A 23,694-nucleotide genomic window follows, 5' to 3' on the forward strand; every position below is an offset into this window, starting at 1 on the left:
CCATTTGGCTTTTGGGGCGCAGTTTGCTTGGTAGTTGTTCTGTTTGGGGTTTTACTGGTGTTTCAGTTTATAATGTGGGGGCATATGTAATCTGTGCGGGGTACATCAGGGTACATGTTATCTGTGCGGAGTACATCAGGGTACATGTTATCTGTGCGGGGTACATCAGGGTATAATAAGAGGGTATAATAATGCAGTAAATAAATAATAATCCGCAGATATGTGGCCAGTGTCGCACTGATAAATGGTGCCCGATCTTATCTGCTTTTGGAACACTGCACAATTTTCATCGCCATATTCTGAGAGCCAGAACTGTTTTATTTTTTCTCCACCGGAGCCTTGTGAGGGTTTATTCTTTGCGGGACAATCTGTAGTTTTCATTGGTACCATTTTGGGGTACCAGAAATTTTTTTGATCACGTTTTATTCCATTTTTTGGCAAGCAAGGTGACCAAAAACCATCAATTCTGACAATGTTTTTTATTTGTTTTTTTATGGCCTTCACCCTGGGCTATAAATGACCGTTATACTTTATTCTGCGGGTCGATACGATTACGGCGATACCATATGTATATAATTTTTTTATGTTTTGCAGCGTTTGTGCAATAAAATCACTTATTTATAAAATAAATTAATTTTTGTGTCACCATATTCTTAGAGCCATAACGTTTTTATTTTTCAGTCAAAAAAGCGGTGTAAGGGCTTGTTTTTTGCGGGACGGGATGTAGTTTGTATTGGTACCATTTTGGCATACATGCGACTTTTTGATCACTTTTTATTGTATATTTTGGGAGGGTTGGTAACCAAAAAATTGTGATTCGGGCATTGTTTTTCGTTTATTTTTTTCGCGGTGTTCACCGTGCGGGAAAAATAATATTACAGTTTTATAGTTGGGGTCGTTACGAACGCGGCGATACCAAATATGTGTACTTTTTTTAACGTGTTAATTTTTTTCCTACAATAAAAGTCTTATTATAGGAAAAAAAGCATTCTTTGTTTATGTCACTTCTAACATTGATTTTTACACTTTTTCAAAACATTTTTATTATCTTTTTTTAACTTTTTTTACTTGTCCCACTAGGGGACACTGAGACTTGCAGCTTTGATCGCTGCTGGAACACATTACACTACACACGTAGTGTAATGTGTTCTAACTGTCATTGTGACGTAACTGTCACACTGACAGGAAGCATCGGAGGACCGGCCGGAGGCTGATCCTCCGAGGCTTCCGTACATGGCAACCCGGAGGTCATTGTTTGGCCTCTGGTTGCCATGATAAGGATCAAATAAACAAGATTGATCCGGAGTGTGTTAAAAAATAACTTTTACTTAAATTTCTTAAAACATAAGCGTCTGCGATATGAGCGCATATATTCAAATCATATGTCACAGTTGTGTACAATTATTCTGTTTTTATCAGTATGCATATACAGCAATATTGGAGACAGCAAAAATAGTCCACCTTTTATGGTTTCCTAATACTTGTGGTTCAAATAATTCGTAAGTTTCAGAGGTTTTCTCATAAGCACTCAGATGCTTTGTTGGTCATGTAGGATATACAGAAGATATATGAGAATTATTTCGGGCAGTTGCCCTCCTACCCCTTAATTTATGGGATGATGGCGTTCCTTTCAGGCGTCTTCTGTGAGATCCTAGATTAAGTTGGACCTCTGAAATAAGGTAATTTTTCTCCCAATTTCTCTCTTGGGAGAGAAATTGGGAGAAGAATTACCTTATTTCAGAGGTCCAACTTAATCTAGGATCTCACAGAAGACGCCTGAAAGGAACGCCATCATCCCATAAATTAAGGGGTAGGAGGGCAACTGCCCGAAATAATTCTCATATATCTTCTGTATATCCTACATGACCAACAAAGCATCTGAGTGCTTATGAGAAAACCTCTGAAACTTACGAATTATTTGAACCACAAGTATTAGGAAACCATAAAAGGTGGACTATTTTTGCTGTCTCCAATATTGCTGTATATGCATACTGATAAAAACAGAATAATTGTACACAACTGTGACATATGATTTGAATATATGCGCTCATATCGCAGACGCTTATGTTTTAAGAAATTTAAGTAAAAGTTATTTTTTAACACACTCCGGATCAATCTTGTTTATTTGTTATAATTTACGGAGAATACTTGACAAACCAACATTGTCTAGGTGGTAGACGATACACAAGACCACGAATATATATTACATGATAAGGATCGCCAGCCCCCGCAAATACATGTGGGGGGCTGCCGATCCGCTGTAAACCTCTTCGATGTGGTGATCGCAATCGACCACTGCATCGAAGGGGTTAATTGCCGATTTCAGCGGCGACAGGCCGCTGATCGGCAACGGGGAGAGCAGGGCTGACACCCTGCACAGTTAACCGCCGCTGCGGTGTAGCGCCGCGCGGCGGTTAACTGTTAAAGCGCGGACGTAACTGTACGCCCAGGTGCGCAAAGTTACTGCTCACCTGGACGTACAGTTACGCCAAGGTGCGGGAAGGAGTTAAACTAATACAGACACCAAACCTCCTAAATACAGTCCCCAAACCAGGCCCCCTAAATACAGACACCAGACCCCCTAAATACAGTCCCCCTAAATACAGACCCCTTAAACAAATCCATCCCCTTATACTTACATAGCAACTCTCCTCAGTCTTCTCTGTGGAATTTTGCTGCTGCTGCTCAAGGTCCTGCGGTCATGTGACCAGCAGGTCTCTAAGCAGTAGTAAGAACTTCAGAGATAAGGTCATGTGACCTTATGTCTAAAGGTCCTTTTGCAGGACATACACAATCAGTTTCGTCGCGGTTTTTGCCGCGATTTCACGGCAAAATCACGACAAAAACGCAACAAAACTACAATGTATTTTGGGCGGCCTCGGGCCCTGGGCGGCCGCCCAAAATGCCCTATGATAATCCGCCATTGCCCATGAGGATGACATAGCCGCATGCCAACACTTTCTTCAGAAGAACAATCTAGCGACAGAGCCAGCCCTACAACTCATCAGGTTCGTACTCCATCACAATTATTTTTCATTTGACAAAGACATATCTGCAATGTATGGGAAGCGCTATGGGTAGCAAAATGTTACCACAATGTGCTAACCTGTTCATGGCCAAACTAGAGGAGGAGTTTTTATCAACCTGCGCAACTAATCCTCTAGCATATTTCCGGTACATTGATGACCTGTTGATAATCTGTACAGGCTCTCAACATGAACTGCTACCTTTACAATAAAAACTTTATCAAGTTCTCTGATACCATTAGACTCACTCTTAAAGAGGCTCTGTCACCAGATTTTGCAACCCCTATCTGCTATTGCAGCAGATCGGCGCTGCAATGTAGATAAGAGTAACGTTTTTATTTTTAAAAAACTAGCATTTTTGGCCAAGTTATGACCATTTTTGTATTTATGCAAATGAGGCTTGCTAAAGTCCAACTGATGAATGCAAGGTGGAAAAAATTAGGATCTATTTAGGCGCTGCTGCGTGGTGTAAACGGGATATAAATGCAGAAGCCAGGTAAACGTAAATGGTTTATTGCTATGCAACGCGTTTCAAACGCGTTGCATAGCAATAAACCATTTACGTTTACCTGGCATCTGGATTTATATCCCGTTTACACCACGCAGCAGCGCCTAAATAGATCCTAATTTTTTCCACCTTGCATTCATCATAACCAAGCGGTTACCTTGGTAACCGGCCCGGATCTGGCAGCAGCTATTTCGTGGATTTCTCCATTCAAATCTTCTAACCTCACGGTGAGCATTTATTTATTTATTTCTCACCTCCACCTTCTTTGATCCACACCAAGTGGCGCCGTGGCTTCTTGCCCTTTCTCTAAAGTCCAACTGGGCGTGTTTAAAGTAAAAGTCCAACTGGGCGTGTGTTATGTGTGTTACATCTGGGCGTGTTTACTTCTTTTACTAGCTGGGCGTTGTGTATAGAAGTATCATCCACTTCTCTTCAGAACGCCCAGCTTCTGGCAGTGCAGACACAGCGTGTTCTCGAGAGATCACGCTGTGTCGTCACTCACTTCCTGCCCCAGGTCCTGCATCGTGTCGGACAAGCGAGGACACATCGGCACCAGAGGCTACAGTTGATTCTGCAGCAGCATCGGCGTTTGCAGGTAAGTCGATGTAGCTACTTACCTGCAAACGCTGATGCTGCTGCAGAATCAACTGTAGCCTCTGGTGCCGATGTGGCCGACACGATGCAGGACCTGGGGCAGGAAGTGAGTGACGTCACAGCGTGATCTCTCGAGAACACGCTGTGTTTCTGCACTGCCAGAAGCTGGGTTTTAACGAACAGAAGTGGATGATGCTGATTCGTCAGCATCATACACTCCCATTCCCAGGGGTGAACCTAGCCCGTCTGCCGCCTGAGGCAAACTATAAAAAGGCGCCCCCCCCAAATCTATCAGAGTTTTCTCATTCCTAGCTGTACACATCAAACACGCAATATATACATTTTTTAAATAGGAAAACATTTGATGTTTATTTGTTAGGCCCTGTTCACACAGAGTATTTTGACGAGTTTTTGGGCACGGAAACCGCTCCGCAAAACTCGTCAAAAACCGGCCGAAAATGCCTCCCGAGAAAGAAGGGACATGCCCTATCTTCGCACGTTTACGCCTCTGACCTCCTATTGACATCAATGGGAGGCAGAGAAAGGGTATTTCGCAGGGTTTTTTGCCCGTAGCACTCAATGGCCGTGAGCGAAAAACGCGGTGAAAATCGCGGCAAACGACGTGCAGGAAAGACAAAATCTGCCTCAAAATCCCAAACAGAATTTTGAGGCAGAATTTTCCTCCTGCAAAAAACTCAGTGTGAACATAGCCTTAGGCTATGTTCACATAGAGTATTTTGCTGAGTTTTTTGACGCGGAAACCGCTTCGCAAAGCTCGGCAAAAACGGCCCGAAAATGCCTCCCATTGATTTCAATGGGAGGCGTCGTCGTCTTTTTCCCGCGAGCAGTAAAACTACCTCGCGGGAAAAAGAAGCGACATGCCCTATCTTCGGGAGCTTCCGCCTCTGACCTCCCATTGACTTCAATGGGAGGCAGAGAAAGCGTATTTCACGGTGTTTTATGCCCGCGGCGCTCAATGGCCGCGGGCGAAAAACTCAGCGAAAATCGGCGTGCAGGGAGAGGAAAATCTGCCTCAAACTTCCAAACGGAATTTTGAGGCAGATATTCCTCCTGCAAAATACTCCGTGTGAACATAGCCTTAAAGTGCTGTTTGAAGTATGGAAAATATTTAAAGAATTATTCTTACTGCCAATCAGTGCAGTGCAAATAGTACAGTCTGCACTGCACGGCCCCATATCTTTCCTCGGCAGCCAGTCTCATTTGCGCCGTCACTCTCTGCAATTACATTCAGGCCAGTCCAGGACGGATCGCGCTTAGCGCTGTTTTGAAGCGGCACGTCCTGGGCCGGTTTCTTTTCTCTACCTGCTGTATTGTTGTGGTCTGCCTGTGCTGGCTCGATGCCAGTGATGGATTAATATGATCTTAGGCCCTGGGCTGTACACAAGTTATGGGCCCACATCCCACACGTAAGGGTATGTGCACACACACTAATTACGTCCGTATTTGACGGACGTATTTCGGCCGCAAGTCCCGGACCGAACACAGTGCAGGGAGCCGGGCTCCTAGCATCATACTTATGTACGACTCTAGGAGTCCCTGCCTCCCCGTGGAACTACTGTCCCGTACTGAAAACATGATTACAGTACGGGACAGTTGTCCTGCAGCGAGGCAGGGACTCCTAGCATCGTACATAAGTATGATGCTAGGAGCCCGGCTCCCTGCACTGTGTTCGGTCCGGGACTTGCGGCCGAAATACGTCCGTCAACTACGGACGTAATTAGTGTGTGTGCACATACCCTAAGTATCACCTACATGTCAAAGTACATCACATGCCACTCTGCAGACTGTCTCTTAGCCTGATCATCTGCTGGCTCTCACACTTCCCCACAGCCCCCACCACAGGAATGTACATAGATTGTAAGACCGACATTACCAATAATACCCCCATACTGTTACTGAATAATACCGCCACACCATAATCACATAGTGACTGAATAATACCGCCACACCATAACCACATAGTGACTGAATAATACCGCCACACCATAACCACATAGTGACTGAATAATATCCACATACTGTTACTGAATAATACCTCCATACGGTTACTGAATAAAACTACCAAACCGTGATCACATATTACTACAACATTGTGTCAGAAAAAACCCACCATACTGTTAGTGAATAAATCACACTATATATAGACCAATATTACCACCATATAGTGACCTTATAGAGGTAGTTGCCAGTTATACACAAGATATCTGCAAACCATATAAGTGATTAGAGTATAGTTATATTGAGTGTCTATTGTGGCAAATTTTTAAGTTTTTAAAATTTTTATACTTCTTTTTTTTGGTAGGTTCCGCTTGAGTGTTTGGACTACGTCGTAGATTCATTGGACTACTCCGATGATCTACTTTTTAAAAAAAAAAAAAAAAATGGTGAAAGAGGATTGCATGGGGGAGTTTAGATTTCAATAAATGTTTTTCTTGTCTGTTTTTTTTAATACTTTATTATGGCCTTAGTAATGGCTGCTCTCTGATTGAGAGCGTCCATTACTAAGAAGGGGCTTAGTGTTAGCCAGTAAAAAGGCTATCACTAACCCCTATTATTACCCGGTTCTCACTGCCGCGAGGGGAGTACGATCCAGTACCCGACCATCTGAAGCGACGGTAAGGCAGCAGGGCGGCCACAGGCTGGTTTTACCAGGCTGGGAAGGGATAAAAAACGTGGCCCTTCCCACCCTGGGGATGCTAGGCTGCAGCTGCTTTATTGTATCTGGCTGGTTGTGAAAAATAGCGGGAACCCGTCTTTTAAAAAAATAAATAGAAAAAAATTACGTGAGATCCCCTCCATTTTTCATAACCAGCCAGATACAATAGAGCAGCAGCAGCCTAGCATTACCAGGGTGGGAAGGGCCATGGTTTTTGGCCATTCCGAGCCTGATCGTACCAGCCTGCAGCCATGCCAGTACCTGCCCTTCTCTTCAGACAGTCGGGTGGGGGATTGTACCCAGCTCTTCCCGGTACTCCTGGTGGCGGTTGGTACCGGGGTAATAATAGGGGTTAGTGATAGCCTTATTACTGGCTAACACTAAGCCCCTTCTTAGTAATGAACGCTCTCAATCAGACAGCAGCCATTACTAAGGCGGTAATGAAGTATTAAAAAACAGAGACATAAAGACATTTATTTTATTGAAATGACAACTCTTCCACACAATCTACTTTAACCATTTTATATTAAAAAAAAAAGAAATAAAGCTTAAATCTACGACGTAGTCCAACGAATCTACGACGTAGTCCAAATGGTCCAGCGGAACCTGCAAAACAAAAATTAGCAGTATGAAAAATAAAAATAAAGATGGCTGCCCCCACAGACGTACAAACATATGAATAAATAGCTACCTTCGGAAACATATTAAAATACTTAGAAAAATTAGGCCCATAAAATAAAACATATCAAATAAAAAATAAATAATTAGAACACCTTTCTTTTAAAGAGAACCTTTCACCTCCCCATACATGTACAGCTGAGTGCAGCATGTAATGGGGGGGGGGGGCCGCACAAACTCTGGGGCACTTTACATTTTTTTCTTAGCCTCCTTCGTTATTTAGATATCAGTGCTGTAATATTTGGCGCCCGATATTTAAATAACCCCCTGAACTGTCAATGGGGAGGTAATTGGCAAGGGGGCATGTAACATCGCTGTGATACTGTCCAATCAGCTACGGTCAGCGTTACAGCAAGAGCTGGAGAGAGAGCGCGTGCACGCAGCTCCGCCACCACTAAGGAACACAAGAGGAGAAGAAGAGTGTGAATTCTTCTTCTGTTCCATGGCATCGGAGCTGTGCGCGCACGCACGCTCTCACTCTTTAGCTCTCGGCAGACAAGGACGACAAGACTGATCTCTCACCTGAGATCACAGTCTTGTACTTGCCTGCCGAGAGCTGAAGAGTGAGAGCGTGCGTGCGCTCATGCTCTCCTCTCTCCAGCTCATGCTGTTGACATTGTCCGTAGCTGATTGTGTCACAGCGATGTTACACGCCCCCTTGCCAATTACCGCCCCATTGGCAGTTTATGGGGTTATTTAAATATCGGGCGTCAAGTATTACGGCACCGATATCTAAGTAAGGAAAGAGTGTAGGATTTTTTTTTTAAAGTGCCCCAGAGTTTGTGCAGCCCTGACCATTACATGCTGCACTCAAATGCAAATCTGTGGGCAGGTGAAAGATTCTCTTTAAAGTGTAACAACTTTTTTTAAAACTTTTGACATGTCAGAAGTTTTGATCAGTGGGGTCCGAACACTGAGACCCCCCACTAGTCGCTAAAACGAAGCAACAGAAGTGCTCGGGTGAGCGGTGTGCCGCTTCAATTCTGTTTGGCTTTCCTTGGAGCAGTGTACGGGCTCAATAGAAAGTCTAGGAGTCCGTACACCGCTCACTCGGCTGAAAGTCGATCATAAATGAAGCGGCACAGCGCTCACCCGAGCACTTCTGCTGCTTCGTTTTAGCGATTGGTGGGTGCCTCAGTGCTCGGTCCCCCACTGATGAAAACTTCGGACATGTCAGTATGATATATAAAGATATCTATTAATGTGATTGGTGCAAGTTTTAATTACTTTTTATTGAAAATGATTTGCACTTTTTGAGATACAGCTGCTTTGTATCCTGTATACAGAGCAGCTGTATATTGCGCTGAGACCTGAATCCATTAGGTCGCCTATTACCGATCACATCTAAGTTATGAACTTAGATGTGATCGGTAACAGCTCGATCCTGCAGGACTCGCTGACACTGAATCAGTCAGTCCCGCTGACCTGACGGATACAGCGCTATATACATTATATAATATATTTATTTTAATTAGCGGGGGCAGGTTTATGGGGAAGGATTAGGGTCTGTTCACATCAGCGTTGGCTTTCCGTTCCGGGGTTCCGTGGGAGGTTTCCGTCGGGTGAACCCCGCAACGGAAAGTCAAACTGAAACCACAGCTTCCGTTTCAGTTACCATTGAAATCAATGGTGACGGAAACATTGCTAATGGTTTCCGTTCGTCACCATTCCGGCAGGTTTCCGTTTTCCTGACGGAATTAATAGCGCAGTTGACTGCGCTAATGGTGACGGAAACGGAAGCTGTGGTTTCAGTTTGACTTTCCGTTGCGGGGTTACCTCCAACGGAACCCCAGAACGGAAAGCCAACGCTAATGTGAACAGGCCCTAAGGCTTCTTTCACACTAGCGTTTCTATACGTTTACCTCTCTTCCGTCAGAGGAAGAGAGGATCGATACGTTAAACGGAAAGCAACGGCTCCATTAGAATTACCATTGCTTTCAATGGTAATTCTTTTGTATCAGTTGCTTTCCGTTTGTCTCCGTTCGCTAAGTTTCCGTTTTTTTTAAAGGAAACAAAAGTGCAGTCTGCAGAACTTTTATTTCCGTTCAAAAGAACGGAAACCTAGCGAACGGAGACAAAAGGAAAGCAACTGATACAAAAGAATTACCATTGAAAGCAATGGTAATTCTAATGGAACCGTTGCTTTCCATTTAACGTATCGATCCTCTCTTCCTCTGACGGAAGAGAGGTAAACGTATATTAATGCTAGTGTGAACAAAACCCAATACAGGATATTAATATTAAAAAAAACAAAAAAAAACCCAGCTGGCATTTGAACCAGCAACCTTCATGTGTAAGGCAGACAGGCTAACCACTACTCTAAATAAGTTGTCATAGTCAATGCCTGTGAAACTGTAGTAGTTGAGGGTTTACTATTAGTCTCTCCTGTCTCTGCTGCGTGTGGGTGGTGACTGGTCAGAGACTCACAGTCAGACTGGCTGCCGCAGCTGCTGCATGCAGTGTGCACTGTGAGTGACTGTGAGACTCACCAGTCACAGCTCTGATTGTAGCTTTCCCACGCTAATTAAGCACAGGAAAGCTACAAAGCCAGGAGTATACTGCAGGGGGTGGGCGTTTTACTCACAGCAGAGGGCTCTATAGGGGGGAATTATCCCCCCCACCATAGAGCCCTGACTAGTTACTATACTGAAAGGTTAGGGGGGTCTGAGCATCTGACTGACTGCTCTAAAGGGGGGGGGGGCAGAATCCCCCCCTATAGAGCTCTCTGCAGTAAGTCAGACGCTCAGACCCTCCCCCACCCACACTAATCGTTGCATTATAGTGATGTGAGGGCTCTATGGGGTGGATTATTCCAGCCCCATAGAGCCCTCTGCTGTCGGTAAAATGCCCAGACCCCCCCTTGCAGTATACTCACGTCACGGGTCACGGTCCCAGCAAGGCAGGAACTTACCTCGTGCTTCTGGTGCTGCTCGTCGCTCCTCCTGCAGACTTGCTCCTCTCTGGCTGCATGCGCTGTGTGCAGCGTCAGAGAGGAGGAGGCGTGTTACAGACGTTCGGCACGTCTGCTATGTGCGTCTGCATGGCCCCTCCCCCCGGTCCAGTTCGTCCCGGGCTGAAAATGCCGCCCCCCCCCCTTTGGGTAGGTGGTGCCGTCTGAGGCCGTCGGCTCACCTGGCCTCATGGCAGATGCGGCACTGCCCATTCCTAAAGCCATTCCCCTGATCATAACTAGCTATGTGGGTCACTACAAATATCAATTATGATGGGGTTTGCCTTGATGTGTCATATTTTCTTTGAAACATGTGACAATGGCCTATGCTTACCTTGTCCCCAGGGCAGACACACCACATGAATCCATTTGCATAGCTTTAGATGTTTGGTCAGGATGTGTGGGCAATTACTTAAACCTGGGTGAGAAGGTTATCGGATGCTAAATACAGGCCCTAGTGACAAATTCTTAATCAACACATCTCGCACCTTGATGAGGAAAGGGCCAATTAACCATTTGGCTGACAGTAGATGTCCTTTGATGGCCAAAGATATGCATTTCTTCAGAAGGGGTTATGAACTGACCTCTTAATAACCTACTTTTGATGATATTACCTATAACACCACACCATACAAGCCACAATCTACTATAAGCCTACAGGTCGTGCAGCATATCTGAGATGGTACCAGGGCCGATTCTAGATTTTCTGCTTCCTGAGGCGAAAATTGAAATGGAGCACCCCCCGCCCCCCCATTTGCAAAAAAAATCATAAGAAATCCATGTAGCTAACCTCTATTGGATCATTCACACATGTAAATTTAAACAAAAATATTAAATCTATGTAAAAAAAATAATTTTCAGACTGTTAACTTTTCTTTTTTTTGGTAGGTTCCGCTGGACCGTTTGGACTAATTCATAGACTCGTTGGACTACTTCGGTGATGTACGTTTTTTTTCAAATAAAATGGTGAAAGAGGGTTGCATAAGGGAGTTTTTATATAAATAAAAAAATGTTGTCTGTGTTTTTTTTATATTTTATTAGCGCCTTAGTAATGGCCACTGGCCGATTGACAGCGTTCCATTACTAAGGCAGGGGCTTGGCGTTGGCCAGTAAGAAGGCTAGAACTAACCCCCCATTATTACCCTGCTACCCATTACCACCAGGGCTACCGGGAAGAGCCGGATACGATCCAGTACCCGGCCAACTGCAGTGACGATGGGGCACTGGGGTGGCCGCCGGCTGGTATTAAAGGATGGGAAGTGACAAAAACTGAGGACTTTCCCACCATGGTAATGATAGCCTGCTGCTGCTTTATCGTATCTGGCTGGTTCTGAAAAATCAGGTGACGCCACGTTATTTTTTTCAATTATTATTATTATTATTTGGTTTTTTTAAAACGACGTGGTGTAGCCCTCCAATTTTTTGGAACCAGCCAGATACAATAAAGCAGCCACAGCCTAGCATTACGAGGGTGGGGAGGTCCATGGTTTTCGTCCCTTCCGATCCTGATAATACCAGCCTGCGGCCGCCCCAGTAGCCGACCATCGCTGCAGATTGTCGGGTACTGGATTGTACCCAGCACCTCCCTATACCCCTGGTGGCGGTGGGTACCAGGGTAATGGGGGGTTAGTGCTACCCTTTTTACTGGCTAACGCTAAGCCCTGCCTTAGTAATGGATGTCGTCAAACAGACAACTGCCATTACTAAGATGGTAATAAAGTTCTAACAAAAACACAGAGGCATAAGAATTTTTTTTTGCACACACAACCCCCTCCCCCACACAACCCTCTTTGATCATTTTATTTTCACCCGCAGCAGTCTTCTGTGTTCTTCTCCCCTTCGCCACAATAGAAACTAGACGTCAATAAACTCTAATGTCTATTGTGGCACACAGGACCTAGAGATGTGCCAGAAATATTAATAGATGTTAATAAATCTGGCGCATCTGGGAGGTCCTGTGTGCCAGAAACAGCTAAGGCAGGGACTCCTCTAATAACAATTATAACACCTTTCCTTTAAAGGGTAACTAAATTTTTAAAAAACTCCTGAGATGTCATAGTGACATGTCAGAAGTATTGGTCGGTGCGGGTCCACGCTGAGCTGCTTAGTTTCTGATCGGCTTTTCTCAGAGCGGTGTACGGATTCAATAGCAAGTTTGAGTCCTTACACCAACTGGTCGGCTTTCCAAGAAAAGCTGATCAGAAATTAAGCAACACAGCGCTGACTCGAGCACTTATGCTACTTCGTTTTAGTGATCAGTGGTGGTCTCAGTGCTCGAACCCACACCGACCAAATCTTCTGACATGTCACTGACATCTCAGAAGTTTTTTAAAAGTTTAGTTACAGTTGAAACAGTTAGACACCCCTCCCCCTTGCAGTATAATAGCTACGGAGGACGCTAAGGGGAAAATATACTGCAAGGGGGGGTCTTAGTGTATGACTGCTGAGGGCTCTATGGGGAAGCATTATACTGTGCTCAGTCTCCTGCCCCCACTAATTTAAAAGTGATCAGCCAACGGTAGAGGGGGGAGGTTTATACTGCAAGGGGGGGTCTAAGCATCTTGCTGAAAGCAGAGGGCTCTGTTTGGGAGAATAATTTCCCCAATAGAGCCCTCAGTAGTTACTATACTGCAAGTGTGTGCTGTCTAAGCATCTAACTGACTCCTGAGGGCTCTATCGGGGAGAATTACCCACCTGCAGTATAGTAACTACAGAGGGCTCTATGGGTGGATTATTCTCCCCCACAGAGCCCTCTGCTGTCAGCAAGATTCATAGACACCCCCCTTGCAGTATAAACCCCCCCCCCTTACTGTCAGCAGATTACTTTTAAATTAGTGGGCTCAGGAGGCTGAGTACAGTAAGTAGCGCTCTGTCAGACTCTCCTTTTAAATCACAGGCCGCTCTGCTCCTCTTGCTGACCTGCTCCTCTGGCGGTGTGTGCTGCGTGCACCGTCAGAGAGGAGGAGTTTTCTAGCAGACGTGCATCTATCCTGCTGCACGTCTGCTAAATAAGTGCTGCCTTGCCCTGCAAAATCTGCAGCATAATACAGTAGCAGTGGAGTGGCTGATATTTCAAGAAATCTTATCCACGCGCTGCGTACGTGATATGCGGAGATTCCACACAAAAATTTACTTGCGGTGCGTTTTTTTAAGCGCCAGCACCAGTAATTTTTTGCAGGTTTTCTCCCATTAAATTCAATGGGGACTAAAACCCGCAACAAATAGTCGTGCCGTGATACTTGCGGCGGAATCGCAGCGATTACGGTGCAAAAATCGCAACTCAGAAAAAAAAAACGGAAATATACTTACCTCTGACGTTCTGCAGGCCGGCCTCTTGGGATGACGTTTCATCCCATTTGACCACCGCTGCAGCCAATCACAGACTGCAGCGATCTCCTGGGATGAAACGTCATGCCAGCTGGCCAGCTAATTCTGCAGTTTTCTGCAGTGGACATTCTGGGCGGCAAGCTGCACCACAATTTGGTGCGGTTTTTCTCCTGGAATTCCTGGCGGCCACCAGGGCGGATATGCTGTGTACCTTTACGCAGTGTATCCACCCCATCTGAACTTGCCCTAAAACAGCAGATGGATACACTCTTGGGAAAACACTTCTCGGGACAAGACCACAGTTTGGCACATATAAAGTTCCTAATACTGAAGTGTCATTTTAAGAACGACAGAGAAAGAAAAATTTGGGAATTCAAGCTGATGATAAAAGTCCAGTCATTGACACAAGGCCTCAATCTAACACCTGGATTTATGAGCCACTACATGGAAACACGTCACATCCCCCATCACACTGACTCCAGATCCCTTAACTCCTAAGTCATCACCCCTATAAACTCAGTTTTATTGCCCCAGCTTATCTTAATGATGTATCACCTCATGTACTTTTTGGAATCAATATCGCAGTCGACTACGCTATTGATTCCGTCAAAACAACGTAACCCTTGCACAACAAAGAGAAACGGAAACCATTGGCGCCGGATCCTATGTTTTCCGTTTGTGCCTGTCAGGGCGCCGTTCCGACAGAAATCTACGACGGAACGTCGGAATGGAGCCCTAGCACAGATGTGAACGAAGCCTAAAATCTTGTGCATTTTCTAAGTCATTATTTTGTAAACTTGCCTGAAGAAGGAGCCTGTGTGCTCTGATAGCTTGCATATACAATTTTTAGGTTTAGCCAATAAAGCTATCATACCTACAATACTTTTGTCTATTTTGACACAAAAGTATTTAGCATTGCATAATTGTTTTCTGGCTAACAAGGTAGTACAGTATTTTTATGTAATTTGTATCTCTCATATAATTCTTCCATATAACGGAGAATGCATTCTAGTGCTCAGCAAACTCTCCTCGCTGTTCAGTTCTGTAAAATGGGGGACATGGAACCACTTTCAATGCGGGTCTCAGTGGTCAGAACTCTACTGACCTAACATTTGTGTTAGGTGTTTCCTACTATTGAAAACGACATCATGTTATTTACATGCAGCTTTCTATGCCATATTTTATATTATTAAAGTCAAAGGGGAAAGAGTAGCATGCCCTATAAATGCACATTTATTTGAATGTGTTTTAAAATCCTGTTCACTAGAATGTAAAATTCCTCCCAAAAGTATGACTTATTAATTTATTGGTTAAGCTATTGTAAATATGTGCAATTATCTGTAAACTTGATTATATATTGATGAACTTCTCTATATATTACATAACTCATCTCATTTAATGTGTATATATATATATATATATATATATATATATATATATTATATATAAAATATGGAAATATAAAAAGTATATATAATATATAATAATATTTAAAAAAAAATTAAAACGAGTTCTCTTCTGTAAAATATTATTATGGCCAAAAATAAAATAGTGCATCCGTCCTAAATTAAACAATCAATGCCTAGTGTGCTTTATCGTGGAGATCTGTCCTTTAAGACATCTACTGATCCGTCAGTAAAGCACAGCGGCACCTATCCTCAACTTTTCTTCTACATTATGTAACGCCCAACCAATTGCAGCTCTCTTGCTGTTTTGTCAGACAAAAGCCAAATATGTTGTCAATGTTCATCAGTGGAATAAGAACTTTAATTACTAGGGTAAAGTGTGAAATGTTCACATAGACATTTCGGAAAGAGATGTAAACAACATAAGAAAGGAAATGGTGTAAAAAGAGTTCTCTAAAACATGTTTCTTAAAATATGCGAGCATTGGGAAAAACCTTTCTTATTACAAAACCTTCCTTATTACACATGACGTAACCTGATCTAGTTTTTTTTACTTCGTATTACAGCTGTCTAAGGCCTCATGAACACCACCGTAAAGATTTTTACTTTCCGCAAATACGAATGCATATCCGTTGCCGTCCGCACTTGCGGACAAGAATAGGACATGTTCTATATTTTGCAGATCATTTCTACGGTCCAGACACACATCCGTAAATATATGGAAGGGTGTCCGTGGCCTATAGAAGTGAATGGGACTGAAATTTAATCTGTAATTACCTGATCCATAGTTACAGATGAAAACTATGGTCGTGTGCATGGGGACTAATATTGGAAAATTTATTATACCTCTATGAATCATATTTGTTCTAGACTTTTGTTAACCTTTTAAATGAATTATCCGGGTTTAGAAAAAAAGGGGACACTTCTTTTCCAGAGACAGTGCCACTCTTGTCCATAGGCAGTTGTCTAGTATTGCAGTTCAGCCCCATTCACTGGAAAAATGCAGACACTTCCTTACCAATCCTAGACAACCACTTTAAGGCTGGGTTCACATGACCTATTTTCATACGTATTGGAGGCGTTTTACGCCTTGAAAAACGTCTGAAAACAAGCCTCGAATACGTCGGCAAACATCTGCCCATTCATTTCAATGGGTTTGCCGACGTACTGTGCCGACGACCTGTAATTTTTTCGCGTCGCTGTCAAAACACGGCGCGTAAAATAACAGCCTCGTCAAAGAAGTGCAGGACACTTCTTAGGACGTAATTGGAGCCGTTTTTCATTGAAGCCAATGAAGAACAGCTCCAAATTACGTCCGTAATTGACGCGTCGCAAAACGCGAGTACAAGCAATTACGTCTCAAATGCAGGAGCTGTTTTCTCCTGAAAACAGCTCCGTAATTTCAGCCGTAATTGACGTTATTGTGTGCACATACCGTAAGGCTGGGTTCACACGACCACATTAACGTCCGTAATGGACGGACGTATTTCGGGCGCAAGTCCCGGACCGAACTCACTGCAGGGAGCCGGGCTCCTAGCATCATAGTTATGTACGATGCTAGGAGTCCCTGCCTCTCTGCAGGACAACTGTCCCGTACTGTAATCGTGTTTTCAGTACGGGACAGTAGTTCCACGGAGAGGCAGGGACTCCTAGCATCGTACATAACTATGATGCTACGAGCCCGGCTCCCTGCACTGAGTTCGGTCCGGGACTTCCGCCCGAAATACGTCCGTCCATTACGGACGTTAATGTGGTCGTGTGAACCTAGCCTAAGGCCACACCATTTTGATGCAGTTTTTGGCTCAGTTTTTTGAGCCAAAGCTAAAAGTGGATCCAAAAGAAAGGAAATGTATAAGGAAAAGACTGTATCTCCTTTCCTTTGTGTCCACTCCTGTGTAAAAAAAAAAAAAAAAAAAGAAGAAGCCAAAAACTGCATCAAAACTGTGCGTGTGTGATCCTGGCTTAACCCCTTCCCGACATTTGTCGTACGTATACATCATGGAAAGCCAGGGCTTCCCGCAAAATGTCGTATACTTACGACAAATGCATGGCACCGGCTCAGAAGCTGAGTCGCTGCCATCCTCTCTGGATGTCAGCTGTATCTTACAGCTGACATCCTGCTGAAACGGCGGGGACCGAAGTTAGCTTCGATCCCCGCCATTAACTCCTTAAAAGCAGCCGTCAAAAGCGATCGCTGCATTTAAGGTGTTTGCAGCTCATCGACACCCCAGCAATGAAATCGCCGGGGTGTCGGTGACTGCAATGGCAACCGGAGGCCTAATACTGGCCTCTCGGTGTGCATAGCACGGAAAACTTTCAGCCCCCGCCCAGAGGCGGGGCATGAAAGGCTTCTGTAGCCGCCGGCAAGATGGCGCCGGCTCAGGAGATGAGCCGGTGTCATCAGCGGTGGATGTCAGCTGTATGTTACAGCTAACATCGACCTGTAATGGCAGGAACCAGAGCTAGCTCCAATCCCTGCCATTAACCCCTCAGATGCAGCGATCGGATGCGATCGCTGCATCTTTGTGGTTGTTAGCAGGTCGCCAGCTGTGCCCTGCAATCGCACGACTGCCGACTGCTATTATGACAACAGGAGACCTAACAATGGCCTCCTGTCTGCTATTACGGAAGACGATTAGGCCCCGCCCAGAGGCAAAGCCTAATCGGCTTTCTGTCAGTGAATGACTGACAGATCTAATACATTGCACTACATAGGTAGTGCAATGTATTATAAAAAAATCTCGCAGTTGGACCTTCAAGTCCCCTAGTGGGACTAAAGTAAAGTGTAAAAAAAAGTGAAAAAAAAAAGTTGTGAAAAATATAATAAAAGTTTCAAGTAATAAAATAACACAATCGCCCTTTTTCACTTATCAAGTCCTTTATTATTGAAAAGAATAAATGAACCATAAATATTTGGTATCGCCGCGACCATAACGGCCTAAACTATAAAAATATTGCCCTATAAAAATTTAAATAAAAAATGATCAAAAAATTGCATGTATCCAAAAATGGTGCCTATAAAAACTATAGCTCGTCTTGCAAAAACAAGCCCTCACACAGCTCCGTCGACGAAAAAATTAAAAAGTTATGGTTCTCACAACTTTTTTGCGAAAGTAATTTTGTTGTGAAAAAAGTTGTAAAACATAAAAAAGGGCTATAAATTAGGTATCGCCGGAATCGTACTGACCCGCAGAATAAAGTTAACATGTAATTTATAATGCATGGTGAACACTGTATAAAAAAAAATAAAAAAAACTATGCCAGAATTGCTGTTTTGTGGTCACCTTGCCTCTCAAAAAATAGGATAAAAAGTGATCAAAAAGTTGCATGTACCACAAAATGGTACCAATAATAACTACAGCTCATCCCGCAAAAATACAGCCCTTATACCACTATGTCTATGAAAAAAAAAAATTAGTTAAGGCTCCATTAAGTCATGAAATAAAAATATGCAGTTGTGTAGATCAGAGGGGAACATTTCGTCTGTTTCAAGAGGTGATTTATCGGAGCCCTAAAATTAGGGAACCAGGAAGGGGAGGGCCCAAACATATCTGCTAGAAGCGTGGGTGCCCGTATTATACCAGGACAACACTTCCTAGCAAAATTCCCCAAACTGCAAAGGTGCGGAGTGTGGACCAAAAGGGGGATAAGAAAGGACACCATTTATCAGTGAGACACCAGCCTGTGCAGAAAGGATTCTTCACAGCGTAACACACATCTATGGATTATTTTATTGTTTACCGCATTATTATACGAACTGACTATGCCCCTGATGTACTCTGCCCAGCTTACATGTGCCCCCACATTATAAACTGAAATACCAGTAATACTCAAACAAAACTACTACCAAGCAAAATCTGCGCTTCAAAAGACAAATGGTGCTCCCACCCATATGAGCCCTACAGCGTGCCCAAACAGCAGTATACTTCCACATATATGGCACCGCCATACTCGGGAGAAACCGTTTAACAATTTTTGGGGTGTGTCTCTCCCATGGCATAAGCTGGGCACGACATGTTTGACACTGAATTGGCATATCTGGGGAAAAATTTTAATTTTTACTTTGCACCATCCTTAGCGCAATCATTTATGGAAAAGACCTGTGGGGTGAAAATGCTCACTACACCCCTTAATAAATGCTTTGAGGGGTGTAGTTTCTAAAATGGGGTCACTTCTCAGGGATTTATTTTATTATTTCACATCAGAGCTCTGCAATTGTGAACCAATACTTTATATGTCGCCAAATTAGGCCTCAATTTTGCATGGTACTCTTTCACTCCTGAGCCCTGTCGAATGTCCAGGCAAAAGATTAGGGCCCTATGTAGGGTGATTCTAAAACCGGGAAACACGGCATAATAATTAGAGAGCTATCTTGATATGGTGACACAAGCTGGGCACCACATATTGGCATATCTATGTAAAAAATCCCATTTTCACTGCAATATCGAGTGCACACTCATTTATGCAAAACACCTGCGGGGTTAACATGCTCACTACACCCCTAGGTCTATATCTTGTAGTTTCCAAAATGGTGTCACTTTTGGGGGGTTTCCACTGTTTTGGTCCCACAGGGGTTTTGCAAATGCTACATAGCGACCAGAAACCAATCCAGCAAAATCTGTACTCCGAAAGCCAAAAGGCGCTTCTTCGCTTCTGAGCCCTGCCGTGTGCCCAAAAATTAGTTAGTGGCCACATATGAGGTATTGCTGTACTCAGGAGAAATTGCTTTACAATTGTTGGGGTTCTTTTTCTCCTTTATTTTTTGAGAAAATTAAAAGTTTTGCGTTAAAGCTACGTCTCATTGATTTTCACTGCCCAATTCAAATAAAATCTATGAAACACCTGTGGGGTAAAAATGCTCCCTACACCTCTGAAGAAGAAATGCTAGCACAGGCTTCCAGTATCTGTAGTTTCAGTTGCTGCACATCTCGTATCTTCACAGCATAGACAATTGCCTTCAGATGACCCCAAAGATAAAAGTCTAAGGAGGTCAGATCGGGAGGCAATTCTTCTGCGGTGTTGCTATCAGTGTGTGAAGAGTGGGAGAAGAGGGTTGCATTGACAATCCAACACAATGGGCAGCACTTTGAACACATTTTATAAGTGGTCAGAAACTTGTAAATAACCCATGAAAGAATAAAGTAACGTTAAAACCAAGCACACCATTGTTTTTCTTGTGAAATTCTCGATAAGTTTGATGTGTCACATGACCCTCTTCCCATTGAAAAAACTAAAGTTGGATACAAAATGGCCGACTTCAAAATGGCTGCCATGGTCAACACCCAGCTTGAAAAGTTTCCCCCCTCCCATATACTAATGTGCCACAAACAGGAAGTTAATATCACAAACCATTCCCATTTTATTTAGGTGTATCCATATAAATGGCCCACCCTGTAGACCTAGAAATACATAGGTCCAGCCAGAATGAAGAAATGTCATGTTAGTAAAACCAATACGCTACGCAGCACACATAACATCTGCGGACTTCATTGCGGAATTTTGACTCTCCATTGAAGTCAATGGAGAAATTCCGCAGAGTCCGCAACAAGTCCGCTACACGTCCGCAACAGTCAGTGTATGCTGCGGACACCAAATTTCGCACCGCAGCCTATGCTCCGCAGCGGAATTTTCCGCAACATGTAAACAAACCAACTAAAAAGCTGTGGAAAGCAATGGAGAAACGTGTACGCTGTGGATTTCCGCTGCGGACTGTCCGCAGCGGAATTCCAGAGCAATTCCGCCATGTCTGGTTATGCCCTTAAGTAGTTTTCCTTTGATTGGGCACACCTGGCAAACTAATTATCACAGGTGTCTGAGATTGATTACAATGATCCAAAGAGCCCTAAGACACAATACCATCCATGAGTATAAGGCTGGATTCACACAAGCACATTACGTCCATAATGGACGGACTTATTTCGGCCGCAAGTCCCGGACCGAACACACTGCAGGGAGCCGGGCTCCTAGCATCATACTTATGTACGATGCTAGGAGTCCCTGCCTCTCCGTGGAACTACTGTCCCGTACTGAAAACACGATTACAGTACAGGACAGTTGTCCTGCATCGAGGCAGGGACTCCTAGCATTGTACATAAGAATGATGCTAGGAGCCCGGCTCCTGCAGTGTGTTCGGTCCGTGACTTGCGGCCGAAATATGTCCGTCCATTACGGACGTAATGTGCTCGTATATTTGTAAAAAATAAAAATAGGACCATCGGCGCTGCACGAAGAGACAGAAAATTGGATGACTTAGATGACCATCATGGCAATATTTAATGGAAGGGCTACGCGTTTCGACACCAGTTGTTGTGATTTGGACTTGGCAGCAGCAGCTTCATTACCACCACTACCTTTGTGTCCTTGGGCCAGGTGAGCGTTTTCTTAAACAAGGCTCCTCTGCCCCATCCTGCTTTTACTTTGCACTATGTGGCGCCGTGTCTCCTTTTATTTCCTATTTTAGTTTGTAATGTGCTCGTGTGAATCCAGCCTAATTGAAAAACTAATAATTTAATGTTTATGACACTTAAATCCAATGTGCATAATAATTTGGAACACGGTGTAATTTAACAAAATTTATTTATTTTGTGTCAGAAACCGCTTGGCTCCTTTCACACTTTCGGTTCTCTATGTTTTTAAAATTTCTATCAAAAGCTGGCACAAAGATTTCATCAAACATAGTGGTAATAAGAATAAGAGATGGATTTTCTGTTTTATGCTCATTCTCATCTATATGCAATCCTGGGTTTAAGAAAAAAATGGGGCTGCGGTGCGCTATTGGCTCTTTTTTTAGGTTAAATCTTATTTTAAAGATCATGGGTAAAAGGCAGTCTATTTTTAGACCATTGCGGTCAAAGTTTATCCCCTAGATCTCTAAATATATGCCGATACAGAGTCGATCAATGGAAGCAACTTTGAAGTGGTCATGGAGATTTATTTAGAGATCTAGGGGAAAAACTTTGACCGCAATGGTCTAAAAATAGACTGCCTTTTAGGGCATGTTCAGACGTGGCGGAATTCTGCAGACACTGTCCGCATCAATGCCGCACATAATCTGCGTTGCAGATTCCGTTGCGCCTTTGCCTAAAATGTGAAGTAAAATGCTGCGGATTAGTCGTTGCGGATTCAGGTGAAGAGTACATCCTGCTCTCTTTGAAAACATTCCATTTTAGTCTGGCTATAGACCTTGAAACACATAGGTCCAGCCAGAATGATGAAATATCCTGGTCGCGAAAAGCAATCTGCAACGCAACATCTGCGGATTTCATTGCGTAATTTTGCAACTCCATTGAAGTCAATGGAGAAATTACGCTACAAGTACGCATCAAGTCCGCAACAGCCAGTGTATGCTGCGGACACCAAATTCCACACCGCAGCCTATGGTCCGCAGCAGAGTTGTCCGCAACGTCTGCACGAAGATAACTAAAAAGGTGTTGAAACCAATGGACAGACTGTCTGCTGTGGATTTCCAGTGCGGAATTCCACAGCAATTCCGCCACGTGTGAACGTGCCCTTACCCGTGATCTTTAACATAAGATTTAACCTAAAAAAAGAGCCAATAGCGCACCGCAGCCCCATATTTTTTCTTAAACCCAGGATTGCATATAGTTGAGAATGAGCATAAAACAGAAAAACCTTCTCTTATTCTTATTACCACTATGTTTGATGAAATGTTTGCGCCAGCTTTTGATTAAAATCTAAAAAACATAGAGAACCGCAAGTGTGAACGGAGCCCAGCGGTTTCTGACACAAAATAAATACATTTAGTTAAATTATATGGAACTCATCTTGCATGAAGGGGGATATATTTATGGGAGTTATGTCATAATTATTTATGTGCTTGTTTCCTGGCCAAGAGATTTTTTTAAATATATGTGTACATCCTGTTTGGAAAAAGTAATTCCACCCAAATTCCCCCCCCCCCTCCCCTTTTCTATATATTTATATTCTAAAATGTATTTAGAACTCAATAAAATATTTTTATATAATTCTTATCTTCCCAAAGAGTGTCGGTCTTGTTTCTGGAATTCTTTTTCTTTTTTGTTTCACATATTATATCCTTTGGAAACGGCACCGTGCAATATAGTTAATGCATATTTTGGGAATTTCTATTAGGTATGGTTTAAAACCAAACTCCTTTCTTTAATTTCTGCAATAAACCTGTAGGGTCAAAATGATCACTATACCCCTAGATAATTTCCTTAAGGGGTGTAGTTTCCCAAATGGGGTCACTTTTGGGGTATTTCCATTGTTTTGGCACCGCAAGAGCCCTTCAAACCCGACATGGTGCCTAAAATATATTTTAATAAAAAGGACGCCCAAAATCCTCTAGGTGCTCCATTGCTTCTGAGGCTGGTGCTTCAGTCCAGTACCACACTAGGGCCACATGTGGGATATTTCCTAAAACTGCAGAATCTGGGCAATAAATATTGAGTTGCGTTTCTCTGGTAAAACTTTGTTTTACAAAAAAAATGGATTGAAAATGAATTTCTGCAACAAAAAAAAAATTTAATCTGTAAATTTCACCCCTA

The sequence above is a fragment of the Rhinoderma darwinii genome, chromosome 2 (genome assembly GCF_050947455.1).
Source record: "Rhinoderma darwinii isolate aRhiDar2 chromosome 2, aRhiDar2.hap1, whole genome shotgun sequence".
Lineage (NCBI taxonomy): Eukaryota > Metazoa > Chordata > Amphibia > Anura > Rhinodermatidae > Rhinoderma > Rhinoderma darwinii.